This window comes from Amphiura filiformis, chromosome 12, assembly GCF_039555335.1.
Source record: "Amphiura filiformis chromosome 12, Afil_fr2py, whole genome shotgun sequence".
Classification (NCBI taxonomy): domain Eukaryota; kingdom Metazoa; phylum Echinodermata; class Ophiuroidea; order Amphilepidida; family Amphiuridae; genus Amphiura; species Amphiura filiformis.
This window is the reverse complement of record NC_092639.1, coordinates 60,870,976-60,889,759: the sequence shown is the minus strand read 5'-3', so window position 1 is coordinate 60,889,759 and position 18,784 is coordinate 60,870,976. Positions and strand designations below refer to the sequence as shown.

Genomic DNA, 18,784 nt, shown 5'->3' with positions numbered 1-18,784 from the left:
CCATTCAGACTGTTTTATTGGACTAGAAGTAGAACTATATGAACAATTGTGAAACCGGTTTAAAGCCATATTATAACATTTGCTGAGGAAAAGGCCCTCATTTTTTTTTAAATTCTGGTTTTTAATCGATTGATTTGTATTGTACTTTAGTCAATAAAGATACTCTGCAAAAATCAAGACTTTATTAAGGTGCTGTAGTTTTGTCAAAATCCGAGATTTTAAATAAAACGATGGAACCGGGGTTTTATTAAACGGATCATAGTCGAACACGTATGCAGTACGTACACGGCGTGCGGGATACACATACACACACACCCCGAGGATCGATCGTACCGTATTACAACCGCGGGAGTAAAGGCTGGTTCAAAGTGAATATTCGAAGGCGAATATTCGGCTTCGAATACTTTTTGTGACGTCAAAATATATACGGCAACGAATAAAATATGATGACACGCCGAGTTGAACCGGATTAAATATCGCGCAACTGATAGTGAGATACTATTGATTTATATGAAAGGCTCGAGGTCACCTGAATATCGTTCAACGAACGATGATTTCAAAAATCCCCAATGAAAATTAAGGCATCTGGAATGAGCGTTTTGAGCGTTTCGACAGTATATTTGTGGGACATGAGAGCACATCAGACATATCGAATTACATTATGAATACGAAGAATGTCTTTCTGATATCAAATAATTTTCATTTTTTGAAATTCACGATATAATACAAATTTCATGACAAATTATTAAAATTTGATATTTTTCACATATTGATATATAACAGTCCTCGAAGTAAATATTATAAATCTAATGATATTTTCTTAAAGTGTATGTAGCTGGGAGGAAAAGCCGACGATCAATTGAACATTTTGCCCTTTCATATTGAAGATATGGATTTTTTTTCCCAAAAGACGTAATTTTTTTGGTGTTTTGACATGCTCTCAAGACTGCAAACCTGATTCTGCCATTTTTTAATTCGCGGACCTATTTTCTCAATAATGATAAAAATGCGACTTTTTTGGTGACTCAAATTTATGTAGGCCTATAGGCTTTCCACTTTTATTTAAGCTATAATTCGCCACTCTTTCTGATTAATAAGTCTAAAGCCTCAAATAGTTTCTGTATTTTACCGGAACTCATTAGGGTTACACAAATGGCGCATTGATTTAGTGGTGTGCCCTTATTAGTGCAGTACAAGCATACCCATTTTTATATGATATGAAAATAAAGGAAAATGCCTGGCAGGCAATAGCATTCCAATGCTGTAGTGATGGTAAGTAATGTTTTATGCAAATAATATGATATTTAGGCTTACAAACATAACCTAAATGTACACGTGAATGTTTCCATACTAACGTAGCTCCATTTAAATCGACTGATGCAGAAAAAAAGTCTAACTCCAAATTCAGATTTATGCCTCCACCCCGGTTTTACATAAATAATGTTTGGCCCCAGTTCTATGTCCCCATATGCATCTGTCCCTGGCAGAGGATGTGGGAGGGTCTGGGGGGGGGGTGGTAAATCATTGGTTATTGATATAAAATGCATTTGCCATGGAGGTTCACCCATTTTTGTCATCTTTTCCGCACTAGCGGAATTCTTGACGTTTTTGGCACCTATAAACGATGTTATTTTGGGCGGAATAAAGATGTAATGCGTTGTTATCAGTCAAATTCATAATTATAATTAATAATTAAGAGGGCAAAATAAGTAATATGTAGGAATGGATATAGGCCTATAGCGCTTTGCAATGAATATCTTCATAAACTATGCAGAACAACCAAAACCACGAGCGTTGGTACCATATCATTGCGTGTTCTTTTAAAATAAATTCTTGTTTATTTCTATAATTTGTGAATCAGGCATTAAAACACATTTAGGCCATAGCAATGTAGGCCTACACAAGTTCGGAACGAGACCTTTTATCTTTTGACACGTATTTCGGTCAAATGCCAAAATTGATTGCTCAATGAATCATGAAATGAGAGCAATACTACTTTGATGATACCGATCTCAAGTGGATATCAGCCAATGAAAAAAGTATTCACCTGAAATATATTTGTAGGAGTTGAATTTTGTTGAACTCGACAGATATATATTTGGTTGGTCACCGTGGGTGGTCTCATATATAACACTTGTGAGGGCTGTCATATTTGTCGTCGCTTCAATCATATCTTATGATATTGATATATTTATTTATTTATTTATTTATATTGATATATTTATTTATTTATTTATATTTATTTATTTATTTATTTATTTATTTATTTATTTATTTATTTATTTATTTATTTATTTATTTATATATATATATATATATTTATTTATTTATTTATTTAATTATTTGACTTATTCATTTATTTTTTATTTATTTATATCTATTGACTCATTAATTTCTTGATTTGCTTTGCAGTTGAAACATACAAGAAGGTATGGGTCAACCTCCGCGCCTGTTACAGGCAGGTCATAAATGCCCTGAAAAGCGTTAAACGGGTGGAGTCGGTGGGGTCTACTACGGGGGTCCAGGGGCAAAGCCCAGGCGGGGGTCAAGGGGGCTGAGCGCCATGAAGCTCCTGGTTTTTGGCATATTAGAAAATATCAGTGTTTCAGAGTGCAAATTTCACAATGAAAGTAGTAGGCCTATAGATCTTCTTCTCTCTTTCTTTCCCTTTTCTCTTCTCCCTTGAGTCCCTTCCCTTTTCTCTTCTCCCTTCCCCTTTTCTTCCCTCTTTTTTCTTTTCTTCTTTCCCCTTTCTCTTCCCTCTTTCTTTCCCATTTTTCTCTTCTCCTTCCCTTTTTCTCTTCTTTCCCTTTCTTCCCTTCCTCTTTTTCTCTTTCCCCTTTTCCCTTCCCAATTTTTGACTCTTCCAGGTTTTTTTTTTCCGGGGGCAGCTTGCATCCCCCCGGTCCCCACTGGTTACGCCACTGCTCCTATTTAGACCCATTTATATAGACATTAAATCATGACAATAGTTCAATGGAGTTTACCTATTATGATTTTATTTACTTCGTTAAGGAAATTCTCTAAATTTTGCTTACCTTGGTCAACGGGCAATACTTGTTAACAGTAGGGCAACGCTGTGAATTGTAGAAATATATCTTTCTCCGGTTCATAGTTTTATATTCGAAGCCGCATATATTTTGACGCCCAAAACGTATTCGAAGCCGAATATTCGCCTTCGAATATTCACTATGAACCGACCCTAACATGCATGGGCACTAGATTCCAATTTTCTATGCTTTACCTCAATTGTTCGGCTCAAAATTAATTAATTCCTTTAAAAAGGAACAGGGCGAACAAATGAGGAAGTGTCAAGATAAAGGTGTAGTTATTTTATTGTTTGAACTGTTTCTATAATTCGCATCGATCATTATCGAACCGGGTATCGAACCCCAACGGTTTTAGCTTGTATTTATATTATTTATTAACATAGGCCTATTTGTTTGTGATATTTCAAACGTTTTAAAATTTCAAAATAATCCCATTCAATTACACGGTTGACGGTGGAAATTTACTGAATTTAGAGAATATTATTAACTAATCCCATAACTGTTCAAATAACCATGATAACAGCCCTCACTTAACAGACATTAAGTCTCAATTGACAGGGTCCATAAGTGCTAAAGTAAATATATTTTCTCTCTATCGCCTGTCTAAGTTTTCCCATTAAGGGATGGGGTATGAACGTTTGGACAGTATTATTGTGAGACATTAGAGCACATCAGACATGTTGAATTGCATTCTGAATACGAAGAATGTCCTTTTGATATAAAATAATTTTGATATTTTTGAAATTCGCAAATGATGATTTTTACTTAAAGTGTATGTAGGTGGGATTACTCAAGGTTGTGTATGTATAAATGAATTCAGTTATATAAACACAGCCTTGTGAAAAGGTCATGTTGACATAAATTAATTGACTGTGTGGTTAAACATGTTAAAGTATCATTAACAGATTCTATACGCTATAGCAGAACAACAAGCACATATACAGGCAAGTATTTTGCCAGTATCAATACAACTATAATGAGGCTATTAATATAGCCCAACTGTACGTACAATCTGGCAATACCGCTAAATCTTAAAGAAATGAAAAATATCTGTTGCAATTTTCGGATTTGCATACAAGTAATTCTAGTTCATCCAAGTTGTAAAACAATTATTTCTTTTAATACAAACACATTCCTTGGTAAGACAACTTGTTTGAATATCAACATGAAGTAGTAATGACAAATTTAAATGTACACTATCGCCTCTGTAGTTTCCTGATTACATAGACAGCACGATTATTTTATTTTTATTCTGCAACGCTGTGAGGAAATAAGTATGCTTCGCATTTTTCGCCCAAAAAGGGCATATCTGACAGTAAAAGCTAACATTTTATGGAAAATAAATACTACTATTTTTACACAAATGTTATAATATGGCTTTAAACAATACTCTTTTTCTGGAAAATTAGTATTTTCAATCAACTCATTGTGTAAATGCGCGTTTCTTGCTCAGTCCAAAAAATAAAATAATAATAATAATAATAATAATAAAAAATACATGTACACAAAATAAAGGTATTGCTGGTCACTCATTTATTTAGTTAAAAGTTAAATTTTTGGGTCCGTATGCACAAAAGAGTTAGACCGGGTCTAAGTTAGACCTGGTCTAAGTGGAATTTAGTCCCAGGAAAAAGGACATTTTCCTTTACATTTGCTTAAGATATTTTGTATTATTTTCCCCGGGTTATTTTTGAACTCTGCATTTAAATCTTTAGAATTTGCTAGCTACTTTAGGAAGGAAATAGGAGTAAAGGACCATTCCTAATGGAACTAAAATCCACTTAGACCAGGTCTAACTTTAGACCCGGTCTAACTCTTTTGTGTATACGGACCTGGAAGTCGAATATACCCGATGACCCCCGTTTTTTAACAATCATACCCGATGGCCCCATTTTTTTATGTACGGCTACCCGATGACCCCTCTTTTTGTTTTGGCGAGGCTACCCAATGACCCTTTGTCATGTTTGTTTTCTTTCTAGAATTGTAATAAAATAATGTGGATCGCTCATTCTACAAAATCCGGTGCCAATAGCCCTTTTTCCATTCTTTGGTCCACAAACACTTTGTCGAGCATTTAGGGCATCAAATATGTTGCTTTTCTGGTAGAACTCAACGAGATCTACACGGACATATATAGTTTTCCATACTTTAAATGCTTTCTTCAACCGGCGGAATAACCCTTGCAAAGGCTCAAAAATCGCTAAAAATGTGTTTCCACTGCTCAAGTGTCAAATCTGACCCTTAATATTTTCTTTGAATAAATGCGATATCTTTACATATTTGTTGTTTTTTAATTAGATAACGTGCCATAATATTGTTTATCAACATTATTTTTTATTGATTAAAACGTCTTTGTGTAATTCTAAAATAAATTGCACTTTCCACCAAAACGCTGTGAGCTACGTTACCCCTTTTAAACACACGTTATTGGAAAGACGTAAAACAGAGGTATTAACGTAGTTTGCGTTTTTTGAAAGGAAACACTCATAGGTTTTTAAAAATCACAGTAAAAATCGTGATGCTGTAGCATTTTTGGCATAGAAATGTTGTAAACATTGAAATTTTGACCGACCATGTTAAGACTGGTGAGCTACGTTACCAGAATTCCATAGTTTGCACTTGTATAATAAGTAATTCCTAATAATATGTGATAGGTACCAGTGATTGAACCCCATTTATATTAGAATTAACCGACATAACGTTCTAACGTTCGCAAAAACCCGTGAACTACGTTACTGTGAGCTACGTTACGCACTCATTTACGCATCTTTAAAACGTCTATGAAATGGTGAAATCGGTGTTGCATTTCACTCAAGTGATCTTTCGTTTGCTATATGACCTTGGATTGAGTAAAACCAGCCCATTTTGTAGTCGGTAACGTAGCTCACATTACATTGAGTTTTAGTGTTAAAAAACATCATGACTTCCTGAAAGAAAAATATACAAGTGGTGTTGGCAATCTTTTACATCTGAAAGTAGTGATACATTTACTCTTAAAAAACACAAAAAGCAGGTCTTTTTGAAAAACTTTTATTTTTTCAATTTTTACAGTGGATTGGCACCGAATTTTGTAGAATGAGCGGGATAGGCCCTACTTATAATTTGGAGCAAAAATAGACTTTTGCTTAATTTTTTCAAAATTTTCTACCCGAAGACCTTTAACAAAATTGTATACCCAATGAGCCCCTATTCCAAAATTACCCCCTTTTCATTTTGTTTGTACCCAATGAACCCCCCTTAAAAAACGTTTAGTATAGGCCCCCACATACCGTCACTTCTAAAGTTGAGTGCCCACCCCGGACATGCCGGAAATGTAAATACTCGTTACTCGATTATCGCTCCGATCAACTTGAATCCTACTTTTTTGGTCACGCACATGGGACCCAACATTGATTGGTGGGGAAGGGAGGGTTGAGATGTAAGGAAGAGGTTCAGGCTTGACACCAAAGAAACTTCCATTTTAGCACATAAAAATAACGGAAATATAAATTAATGCACGTTTTCCACAAGTGTCCCAACACATTTTCACGAGGATTGTAGATCTGTAGTGTAAAATTTATCGTTCCTTTCAGTTTTTCAAGGTTCTGTCAACACGCAGACAATGATAGAAATAGAATCGGTTTGAAATCACGTTTAATAGCATATATCGCGAGACCGCAATATCTGGGGGGGGGGGGAAAGAAAACAGAAGACATTAATTATAAAAACAAAATAAACTTAAATTATTAATGATTTTACTGATACGAGGGGCTCAGCATAACACCGCGCCGCAAGTCTCTTCTCCATTTTTGGCGAAATTGAGACTTGGTACAAAAATAAGGCCGCGTCTAGGCCTATAACCTTTGGGGTTGTCAGCAGGTCTATCTCCTTTCTAACTCCACTTTTCGAGCCGTTATTATAGTCGGCCTTAACCATATGGGTTTGGTTTAATGTCTCCTTTCTAACTCACGGCTTTTCGACAGTGGCGTAGATTTCTTTTTGACATTGGGGGGGATGGGGTTGGAAAAAATTCTTGAAGTATAGTGAAAGCAGCACCTTTTGGCGACAGAATAAGTTAATGGCGAAAAATTTTGCTATTTTTGGTGCAAAAGTGGAATAAATGCGCGCGAAGCGCGCGAAAATTTGTACTTTTGGGGCTAAAATGGGCAAATACGAGGTTAATTTGGTCAGAAACTTATATTCAGGCGTCAACATTGGGGGATGATTGTATGGAGCAGCATCCCCCCGGGATCTACGCCTATGCTTTTCGAGTATATTATAGTCGGTTTAAACATACGGTATATATGGATTTTAAGGGATCTGGAATGAGCGTTTTAAGCGTCTCGACAGTATTTTTTGTGGGACATGAGAGCACATCATCGAATTGCGTTCTGAATACGAAGAATGTCTTTCTGATATCAAATAATTTGTATTTTTTGAAATTCACGATATGATACAAATTTTATGACGAATTATTAAGATTTGATATTTTTCACATTTTTGTTATTTATAAACAGTCCTCGAAGTAAATTTTATAAATCTAATGATATATTCTTAAAGTTTATGTAGCTGGGAAGAAAATCCGACAATAAATTGAAAATTTGTGATTTCATATTAAGATATGGATTTTTTTCCCAAAAAGACCTTTTTTTTTTTGGTGTTTTGGGAAAAAAATCCATATCTTCAATACGAAAGGTCAAATTTTCTAATTGATCGTCGGCTTTTCATCCCACCTACATACACTATAAGTACATATTATCAGATTGATAAAGTTTACTTCGAGTACTGTTAAATATCAATTTTTAACATTTGCCATAAAATGTGTATTACATTGCGAATTTCAAAAAATCAAAACTATTTGATATCAGAAGGACATTCTTCGTATTCAGAATGCAATTCGATATGTCTGATGTGCTCTAATGACAATGTCCCACAATAAATACTCTCCAAAGGTTCATACCCCACCCCTTAAACGCACGGATGTCCCAAAAAGGTTACATGTAGATTTTCGACAATAATCCAAGTTAATGTTAACAAATATAAATGTTAATTTCATGACATAATCTAGTACCCCTGTGAATGTCAAGTTCACAGTGAACTTGCACAACGTGCGTTTTTTAAATAGCCACATTCCAAGCATTCTTTAGCAAGCTGTTTACCATGTTTATGTGACTGTTGTGACATAATGCAACACGAGCTAGGTTCACTGGTTCATTGCCCACACACGGCGCACAGTGCATTTGGCGGGTCATTTGAGTAGGTCCAGCCATAGCATTGCCGAGAGAATATTATTCTGTTCAACAGATAATGAAACTAAATATGACAGCAACAAATTCAACTCAACAAAACCTAGACCCTCCCTTGGGTCCATGGATAACGACTAGTACTGTAGTATTAGTATAACATTAAAAATTTTAATTTTTTAAAATTTTAAACCGAATACACGCGCTCAGTGGACTTTCGCGTTCACTAATAATACGAGTATAGGCCTATGTTTCTATATTGCTGCATGGTTGACTGTGTGTGTAATCAGTGGCGTCGATTTATGGATGAAGAGGAATGGGTTTTTGGCATTGTGAAAACTAAGAGGGGTGGGGCTTACAGGACTTTGGCATTTTTTCATAGGGCATTATGTAATTATTTATTGTTACATTATCCAGAGATGGAACCGAACCTAATCTGGGGGCCAGTCTAAACAAAACCCAAACGAGACCTAAATGCAAATTGTTATTTAATTTCATTATGTTGACGGCAGGAGATACAGTGTGCAGAAATGCCTTCACTAAAAAAAGTTCTTCTCTAATGACCATCTTCCTTTATTTTTGACCACCAAAAGTTAAAAAGCTCTAAGATGTGCAATATTTAATTGGTCAATATGGTTCTTTAATGCATTAAGTTTTTTCAACCATGAACAAAAATAAGAGACTAAAAGTTACAAGAAAAAATATGAAAACAAAAATGTGCCTGTAACTTTCGTTTTACGATATTTTTATGATTATTTACGCTTGCCACCCATCTTGCGCTCATAAGTTAAGTTACTTTTAAGCTATGGAGCTGAAACTTAAAAGACAATTACATTGTTTTGTTGTACCATCGCAAAATGCGATTCATTTTCTACATGTAACCTTTTGGGACACCTTGTATGTGGGCACTTACTCCAAAAAAGTTGAAATTTTATAAGCCTACAGGGCTACATAATGTTAATGTTTGTATGCATATTATCTTCTTGCAGATTCTGTCGTTTGACAAAGACATCGTTCAATTTATTATCTGCCTTGTCTGTCGAGAGACATATTAAATAATAACACGGCATTTCATATCAATTTGTAAGCGCTCTTTAGCAAAGTCATAAAATTCATTAAATTTACAACGGTATGACAAAACAGACGAAAGTAGTATATCTTGCACAAGATTTGCAATTTAAGGAGAATTGGCCATTGCTCATTCTAGTGACGCTAGTATATGGGCAATATCAGTGTGCTTTTTCATTTAATGACATAACGTTTGAAAATATTGTAAGGAACACTTGAGGTTTTGACTTTTAAAACCTACATTTTGGTCAAAAAAATTGTCTTAGATAGGTACCGTAGTTTTCAACAGATTTACCACATTCGCCTTGGTGTAACATTGAATTGCGTTATCTGTTGACCTAGTGACGAAAAGTGTTTTTAGGGGTAAGTGTTAGCTTTCGTTTGATCTAAAAGAAGTTCTGCTTGGATGAAGGGAACACTTAAGATTTCGACAAAAACCAATCGCAGAGGCCCATTTTTCAGCTAGAAGCTCCACAGCTCTTACGATGCTATGCACTCAACTGTGTAGTGTATCAAAGACTGCATATGTGGAGACAAATTCACTGCTTGCTTAGAAGCTCTTGGACGAAAATGTGTGTGTTCAGGTGTATCGAGGTGGAAACTGCGTAGATGGTTTATACAGTCTCTACGCAGGACAACCAATTCTTTTGTTAGGCAAGGCTCACTCAGTCATTTAATGAGTCATTTAATACAAACGATCGAATTTGGTGTTGAAATGAGCAAAATTTTGAGTTACACCTGTTCAATGTAGGCCTAAAATTAATTTTCTCGGCCAAATGAAAAGCAATAATTTTCATTTTTCAGTAATTGTCAGGAAAAACTGTAATGCTTGATACTGTATTTTTTTTTTTCAAATCCTATTGTTAAACTTAGGCGTGAAATTCAGTCATTTAGTGTAAGATTTTCGATTTTGATATACTTCAACTCTGCCCGCGAGCCTTTTTTTGGATCAACCTTTTAGCTTTTCAAAGTAATATAGTTCGCTAAAGAAGAATTTTTCCCAACTTTCTAACGCACATCACCGTGAGCGATATATCATAGTTTTGTCAGAATTTCCGTTTTGATTCCATAATTTTTACTGCCGGCTGAAAAATTTTCAAATCCACGCGTGAAATCTTAGGCTAATACTAGCATTGTGGATCGATATCTCTGGGTGCCCGGCCTGGCTACAGTGTTGCCAGAACTTCAATATAGCAAAGAAATTACCTAGTATTTCAATTGTCATAAAGGTGACTGGGTATAGTGCCTTTTGTTTGTGTTTGTTTGAAATTGCTTAAATCCACCAAAAGTCATGAACAAACCTATTATAATGACCTAAAGGAAAAATCATTTATGGCATGAGCCTTGCATTGTAAGTCATGGTTAAAATGTGTTGAGTACCACCCCTACCATCCCTATATACACCCCACTACCCACCTCACACACCTCTGCACCCACCCCACCCCCATAGGCCTACATAATATTACATACCGGTACCTAATAATATTTATATAGCACGGCTATAGCTATACATTTAGAAAGTAGGTCCTATAGCGCTAAATTATGACAAATAGGCCTACATGTCAAATTAAAAACAAACCCGAACGCAAGTCTGAAGGGTGTAATGAAAATGCCAACCCGCGATGGGGGGGGGTCATTCAAAATTCAGCTGGAGATAGGAGGGACAGAAAATTAAAATCCCCTATAATAACACGCGAATTTTTCTAGGTTTGGACAGTGGATTTTCCCATGTACCTCATCCTAGGTAAATAAACAAACAAACAAACAAACAGACAAAATGGTTTTCATAATCATGGAATCCATAGCCCCTATAAATTGAAATTGCAGGCTATCACGGGAGCAAATTTCCAAAATTCACCTCATTTACCAGAACATCCAATTGGGGATTTGGGCTACCAAATCGCTGGTCAGGCAATCCTGGTTTTCAATGGAAAGGGGACCTGGTTGACAACAATTGAAATATCGATATTTCTGCTGGTTGCTCTCGAGATAAAGTACTGAGTTTGACATTTTTGGAGCATGAAGGGAAAAAGGGTAAAATAAACACGGAAATTCTGACAAAACTATAATATATAGACCCACGCGATGTGCCTTACAGAGGTGGGAAATATCTTTCTTTAGCAAACTATATTAGTTTGAGACGCTAAAAATGAATTCCGTAAAAAGCTCGCGGGCGAACTAAAGGCCTATAAAAATCAAAAATATCACACTAAAAGACAAAATATGATGCTTGAATTTTAACACCAGGATTTTAAAAAAAATGTAGGGTCTATATCCAAGCACTATGTTTTTAACTGACATTACTGAAGAAAAAAAAATATTGCTTTATATTTGACCGAGAAAATGAATTTCATAGCAAAAAGGTGTATCTCTGAATTGTGCTGATTTTAACATGTATCGATCGACTTTTAGCGCGACTATGCATTTCTAAAGAATTGGTTGTCCTGCGTAGAGACTGTATAAGAGAATCGTTTTTGAATAGAAACCTTTCCATATGGATGGCTTATATGGGACACTGTATAGGCATCACTACTCACAATGCAATGTTTGAATCCACTGAAATTTTGAAAATAAGTTTTTTCATTGATATCTAATGAACCATATCCTAAAATGAGAATCACGAAATAATGCTACCCCTGCATTTCTTATCAATTAAACTGATTATTAAGGGGGTACTACACCCCTGTGGTAAATTTGTGACTATTTTTGCATTTTTCTCAAAAACTAATACTACACTGGTAACAAAAGTTATGTATATTATTGGGGCAAGGAATCCAATTACTACACTGAAATTTCAGTGAATCAAGACAGGCGGTTCAGTAAATATGATAGGAAATGAGGTACATCCTAGCGGTACCTTGTTTTCTATCACAAGTGTCGAACCGCTTGTCTTGGGTCACTGAAATTCCAGTGTAGTAATCGGATTCCTTGCCTCTATAATATACATAACTTTTGTTACCAGGGTGTTATTAGTTTTTGAGAAAAATGCAAAAATAGTCACAAATTTATTGAGGGGTGTAGTGCCCCCTTAAGAAAACACAAAATCGTTTACCTATAGTACATCGGTGCAAACATAACCACAGCCATTTGAACAACATTTCTGTACCGCAGGACAGTCGCCATCACTGCTGCAACCTGAAATACATATCCCAAAGCCTTCAGGTTCGGGACACGTCGGCTCTAAACAACAATCAGGAAAAATGTATTCAAAATGCAATAAAATTCGTACAAATAAAATGATAGATTTTTTATTTTAATGACGCCATCAGGTGTCAAACTCGACGATCGGTTGTTAACATGGTTAATCTGTTTTGAAGTGGGGATCACTCCCGATTCCAGAAAAATACAGCACTTTTTTTGACTAAAAACATTGCCCTGTTTTGCCAAAAATGAAACATAGCTCAGTTCTAAAGGATAATACTTAAAAAGTATTATAAACTAACAATAAAAGTCAAATTTTAATATTTTTGCAATTTGATGGAAAAAGGGCCAAAAACAACATGTTTTTATTCTAGTCACAAAATTCAAAGACTCGGAACAAGTCTAAACACTCAAAATTTTAATAGTTCATGTTAATTTCGATACTGAGTTATAAAAGATATTAGAAAATTATAATGCATAACATAAATGTCTTTGGAACTTATTTACAAAAATTAGCCAAATATTAAAACTTAACTTTCATTTTCATTCTCAGTTTGACTTCCACACCACATTATCTTGTAATTTGTATTTTTTTTTCTGATCATGGTGAAAAACTGAAACTGAGAACTATTATGATTTCGCTTTGTTACATTTGGCAAAACTTGGTAATAATTTTTTAATAATCCAACAAATTAGCGCTGAATTTTTATGGAATTGGGAGTAAAGTGCCGAACTCCGATATTTCAAATCCCGATTGAGTAGCTTCACGTGTGCGTGAGTCTTTTTCAAGTAAAGCTTCAACACAAATAATGAAAGGGATCGAAACAAGGACAAAGATGACGTAATACAAGACCTATTATAGTTTACCTGTAGGCCTAATTTTGGCTCTCGGCTGCTTTTAGAAATCGCAAGTATGAGTACTTAACATGTTTAACGTCAAAAGAAAATGAAAAAAAAAAAAAAAACAAAAAAAACAAACAAGCAAATGCATTGCTATCACAGTCCCAGATGTTCATAATGGCTTATTTATGTATTAACAGCTTTGGTCATTGTGATGTTTGGCGGGGGTTGGCCCTACCTTTTCCAAACAAAAATCTATTGTTTCAGAAATCCAAAATACTGATCATTATGAACATCTGGAAACGGGCCGGATCTAAACAGCCTTTTCTTGCATGCGACGAATTATAACAAACGTTATCATGGTTTAGGCTTATCTTGCCGCTTCAAAGCCTTTCATGATTTGCCAACGTAGATATATATACGGTAATTTGCTTGTAGATATACAGAACGTTCCGAGGCCCTCCACTGTGCCCAACCCTCCCACACCTCGAAGAAAGTAAGGAACAACGCCACTTTTTGCGTATAATGATTTTGATGGGATTTACAGGCAATTGCCATCTAAATTAAACCTTATGATGAATGCCTCGGGGATGTCTTACTTTCATATTAAATTTGAAGCGTTCAGATTTATATGCCCATCCCGTATAATTCTGTTTACAGGTATGCCTCTAAATGAGGGTTTTTTTGACGAAAGAGACTGTAATAAGGCCTACATGTTTGTACAGCAGCCTGTATCAGCATATAGTTGCTTAAACTCCAAATGTCTGCCTTTCGTCAAAAACATCAACCACCTTATTTAGAGGCATTGCTTGTAGACGGAATTCTACGGTATAATATGAACACGATTGTTAAAGCCACAATCATGACAATTTACGATCCTTTAAAAAAAAATCATTAGGCCTATAGAAGTTTGAATTAAAGTTTGAATTATGCGGCTAAGTAGTGTGTTTTCATTTACTTTACCTCATTAGTTTGGTTTAAAATGACCAGAAAACCTTCATGACTGTTGTTAGTAATAATATTTATAAATATTTGGCAAAGAATAACCAAATTAAAATTGACCGAAATCGTATAGGCTTTAACATTACAGAAAACTTGAAGCAGCCCGATATACCAATATCATGAAATCAGAAGCAGTAGCCGGAATTTGTATGCCACAAGCCCGCAAACACTGACAAAGACATGAAATAGGTTATAGGCCTAATAACAAATTCTTTCTCTCTAAAGCTAAAAGACTGAAATTTCACGCTTTTATAGAATACCTGCAGTGATCAATTGACTCACTCCAATTAAGTTAATTTAACTCTTAATATTCACTCTTTTCTTTCATTAGAGATCACTGTAGGCACTCCCCGAGAGTGAAATTATTACATTACAGAGAGTATACAATTGGTGATTTATTTCTTCAGATATATTTGGACTTACCACCACAAGAGAAATTCTCGCTGCCTTCACTCATGCACTGAGATTTACATTCATTTCGACTGGGGCCGGCTGGATAGCAACCTTCGCACTTTGACCTGCAACCCTTGCTTACGGGTCCCCGTGCTTGTAGATCCAAGAACCCATCCAGTGATGCGGCATCACAGCTCAGAAGAATGATGCCTAAAACTAGAAAGATGGTGATGTGATGTTGATGGTTCATCTTTACCATGTTTACTGCCGAGGGTGTACCTGTAACATGGTAAAAGTATTGAAAGTAACCAAATTTAGAAATATGTTAGCGATTTTTTTTCATACATGTACTCAGGGCCGGATTTCCCACAAGGTCTGATTGGCCCGGGCCCAGGACCCATGCAAGATCCAGGGCCTGTGGAGGGAGGGTCAAATGAGGATAAAACAAGTAAAATAAAAAAGGATAAGTGGGACATTTAGTGAATGGTTTGGATTAGAAATAGGTTCAGTTTACGCCGTGGATCCGGGTAGTCGGGGTAAATTTAGAATAGCACAAGACCATAAAAAAAGTTCAATCCAAATCCCGTGTATAGCCTATTGTACCTCACTTGCAAGAAAACAACCAATCTATGCATTGATTAATGTCTATACTAAGATTCTGTTTTGATCATAATACACTGCATGTCATTTTGTTTTACCGTTTTTGTGTTGATATTTAGGCATTTCCATGTCGTAAACACAAACGGTGATCTGAATTCTTATAATATTAATGCTAAAGGAAAAAATAATTACTGAAATACCGTAGCCTATGAACAAAACTATTGTAAAAATCGCAACACATTAATAAATTATAAAGAATAGGACCGGATCAAGATGGCAAATATTGTCTCCTGTTAATCATCACTTACGTGGTTTCGAAGAGTTATTGACGTCGAGTGGCAGAATCAGCACTCGGCAGAGACCCGTATTCAGGTAAACCGGTCTTGTAACGATGGTAGTACAAAATGATGTTTGCCGATGGGTGCGCGCAGAGCCGATGTGAGAGCTGTTCAACTTACAGTGATAATAGTCATATCGGATTCATACGCCACAAATATATTTCGTGGTGACGTTGACTAATTATAGGCTAAATGATGGGATAGTTGTCATCATTTTATTATGTGCTTATCTAATAGGCCTATCCCATACTGCAGTTACTGTCCGTTTTCCAATACACAATACACAGTGCTCTTACCATTGACGCGTGACCTCTACAAATAGCGTACGTTAGAAGTATGGGGATTTGAACGTCGCTGTGTGAAAAATAACCGGTCAATATTAAAAGTACTCTTCTGAAGTTCTAGAAAATACAGTTTTGTAACGTGTCCTAAAGTTTTAGCTAATTTAGATGTTTGGAAATATTCGTACTTTGGTGTTTTAGTGTATGTTATAGGTAATAGTATATTGTATAACGTCGCTGTGTGAAAAATAACCGGCCAATATTAAAAGTACTCTTCTAAAATTCTAGAAAATATAGTTTTGTAACATGTCCTAAATTTTTAGCTAATTTAGATGTTTGGAAATATGCGTACTTTGGTGTTTTAGGAAGGATATGTAAACGACAGATAACACCACAAAATATGAAGAAATTATTTCCAAACCGTGTTAAGTCTGCAAACCACCATGCTTCTCATTTTCAAGAACGCTGGTTAACAATAAGCACGTATTGTCTCATTTCGTAAACAAAAGCCCACACAGAAGGCTCTAGCGCTCGCTTTATAATCGTTCACCCAACTGAAACTATAATCCCAGCCCATTGCTCCATTGTACGTGTAAAGCAGAAACATATGTTGTGTGTATTTAACCAGAGAAGATATGATTTAATCAGTTGAGCTGTTTTCAATGAGTGTTATCTTGGTTTAATAGCTTTTAATGGGGTTTAAGTCCTGCAAAGGTCGTGGTGAATTCTACTGTAGACATGACTGCATCATGCCTAGTAAAGATTTTTATAGAAGCGACATGGTGCAGTCATGTCTACAGTAGAATTCACCACGACCTTTGCAGGACGTAAACCCCATTAAAAGCTATTAAACCAAGATAACACTCATTGAAAACAGCTCAACTATGTTACATCAGATCTTCTCTGTTTAAATCCACAATCATCCCCCCAATGTTGACGCCTGTATGTGGGTTTCTGACCCAATTAACCTTATATTTGGCCATTTTAGCCACAAAAATGTGTGTGCGCTTCGCGCGAATTTATTCCACTCTTGCACTATATTTAGCATCAAAATGGCAACATTTTTGCGCGCATTTGTTCAATGAACTTATTCTGTTGCCAAAAGGTGCTGGATTCACTATACTTTAAGAACTTTTTTCCAACCCTATCCCCCAATGTCAAAAAGAATCTACGCCACTGGCCGTAGCTAGCTTTCTTGGTCAGGTGGGACAAAATAAAAATGTCAGGGGCAAAGATAAAAAATAAAAAAATTAAAAAAAATCCCGGTATTGACCCGGTATTCGTGGGATATAGGCCTACATATTTGTACTGGTTTACTATTTACGCTTAAATGTTGATATTTGTATTGACGAAATACCCAGCAAACATAAAATGTTGGGTTATATAAAATGTACAAAATTATTAAAATAACATTGGAAATCAATTTTGAAAGCTGGATATTGATATCAATGAAGTAAATATCTACCAATATAGCCGGGGGGAGGGGGAGGCAGGCAGTGGTGTAGAGTGCCCCTGACAAAACGAGAAAATGTACTTTTTACCCAATCATTGGCCAAAATAGTGTAAAATACAAAAGTTTACATGTAAAATCTCTTTAAAAATGGTTTATGTATCCCACCGATAATACCGGGTCAAAATGACGGATTCGTTTGTGCCCCTGCACAGAAATTTTCATTTTTGACCAAGCAAACTGGCTATGCCCCTGATATCTACTGCCGATATTGCTATTGATCATGAAGTCACTATATGAAGTTACTATCTACTGCTGATATTAGTATTATATTAATGAAGTAGCTATCTATTGCTGATATTGGCATTGATAAAGTAGCTACCGTATCTACTACTGCTGATATTGGTATTGATGAAGTAGCTGCATTGATGAAGTAGTGACATTGGCATTGATGAAGTAGCTATCTATACCACTGATATTGGTATTGATAAAGTAGTTATCTACTTGTTATTGATGAAGTAGCGATATACTACTGCAATTGATATTGATGATCGATCAATCTACTGCTGACATTGTTATTGTAGCTGCATTGATGAAGTATAGTTATCTACTGCTGATATTGGCATTGGTGCAGTACTGTTAGCTATATTGCTGATGATATTGGTATTGATGAAGTAGCTATCTATATACATGGCATTGATAAAGTAGCTATCTACTGCTGATATAGGTATATTGATGAAGTAGCTGCATTGATGAAGTAACTATCTACTGCTGATATTGGTATTGATAAAGTATAGCTGCATTGATGAAGTAGTTATACTACTGACATTGGCATTGATGAAGTAGCTATCTATCGCTGATATTGGTATAAATAAAGTAGTTATCTACTTGTTATTGATGAAGTAGCGATATACTACTGAAATTGATATTGATCGATCGATCTACTGCTGACATTGTTATTGTAGCTGCATTGATGAAGTATAGTTATATACTGCTGATATTGACATTGGTGAAGTACTGTTGTAGCTATTGTAAAAGGAACGGGGGTGGGGCTGGCTGACCCTATTTATTGAATGGCCTAGCGGATTTGCCACAATTTTTGGAGCAGCGCCACCCCTCCTTTTAGGGTAAAATAAAAAGTAGCGAAGGCTGGTTTCCAAAAGCGCAGATTTATGCGAACAGAAATACTGCCACCATCCAGGGTAAGTTGGTGTGGCAGAACACACCGAGGTATCCGTCAAAGGAATCCCGGTCAGGCTTGTATAAACACAACAAACAATGAATATTATTATTTGTTTACAAGTTTTATTAAAGTTCTTACTCTACAAAATACATCTTAATCTACTACATGAACAACATCAGTTATGTCACAAATGGCTTACCATACCTGACTGAAAGA

General features: G+C 35.7%; 1 long non-coding RNA gene across 1 annotated transcript; it reads right to left on the bottom strand.

The window, feature by feature from the left end:
* Positions 1-4,560: 4,560 nt before the first annotated feature.
* On the bottom strand, positions 4,561-15,759 carry LOC140166532 (uncharacterized). Its single transcript, XR_011860877.1, has 4 exons — positions 15,625-15,759; positions 14,747-14,995; positions 12,393-12,520; positions 4,561-6,713 (listed from the first exon to the last, which is right to left on the bottom strand). It is a non-coding gene; the product is annotated as an uncharacterized lncRNA (long non-coding RNA).
* Positions 15,760-18,784: the final 3,025 nt, after the last annotated feature.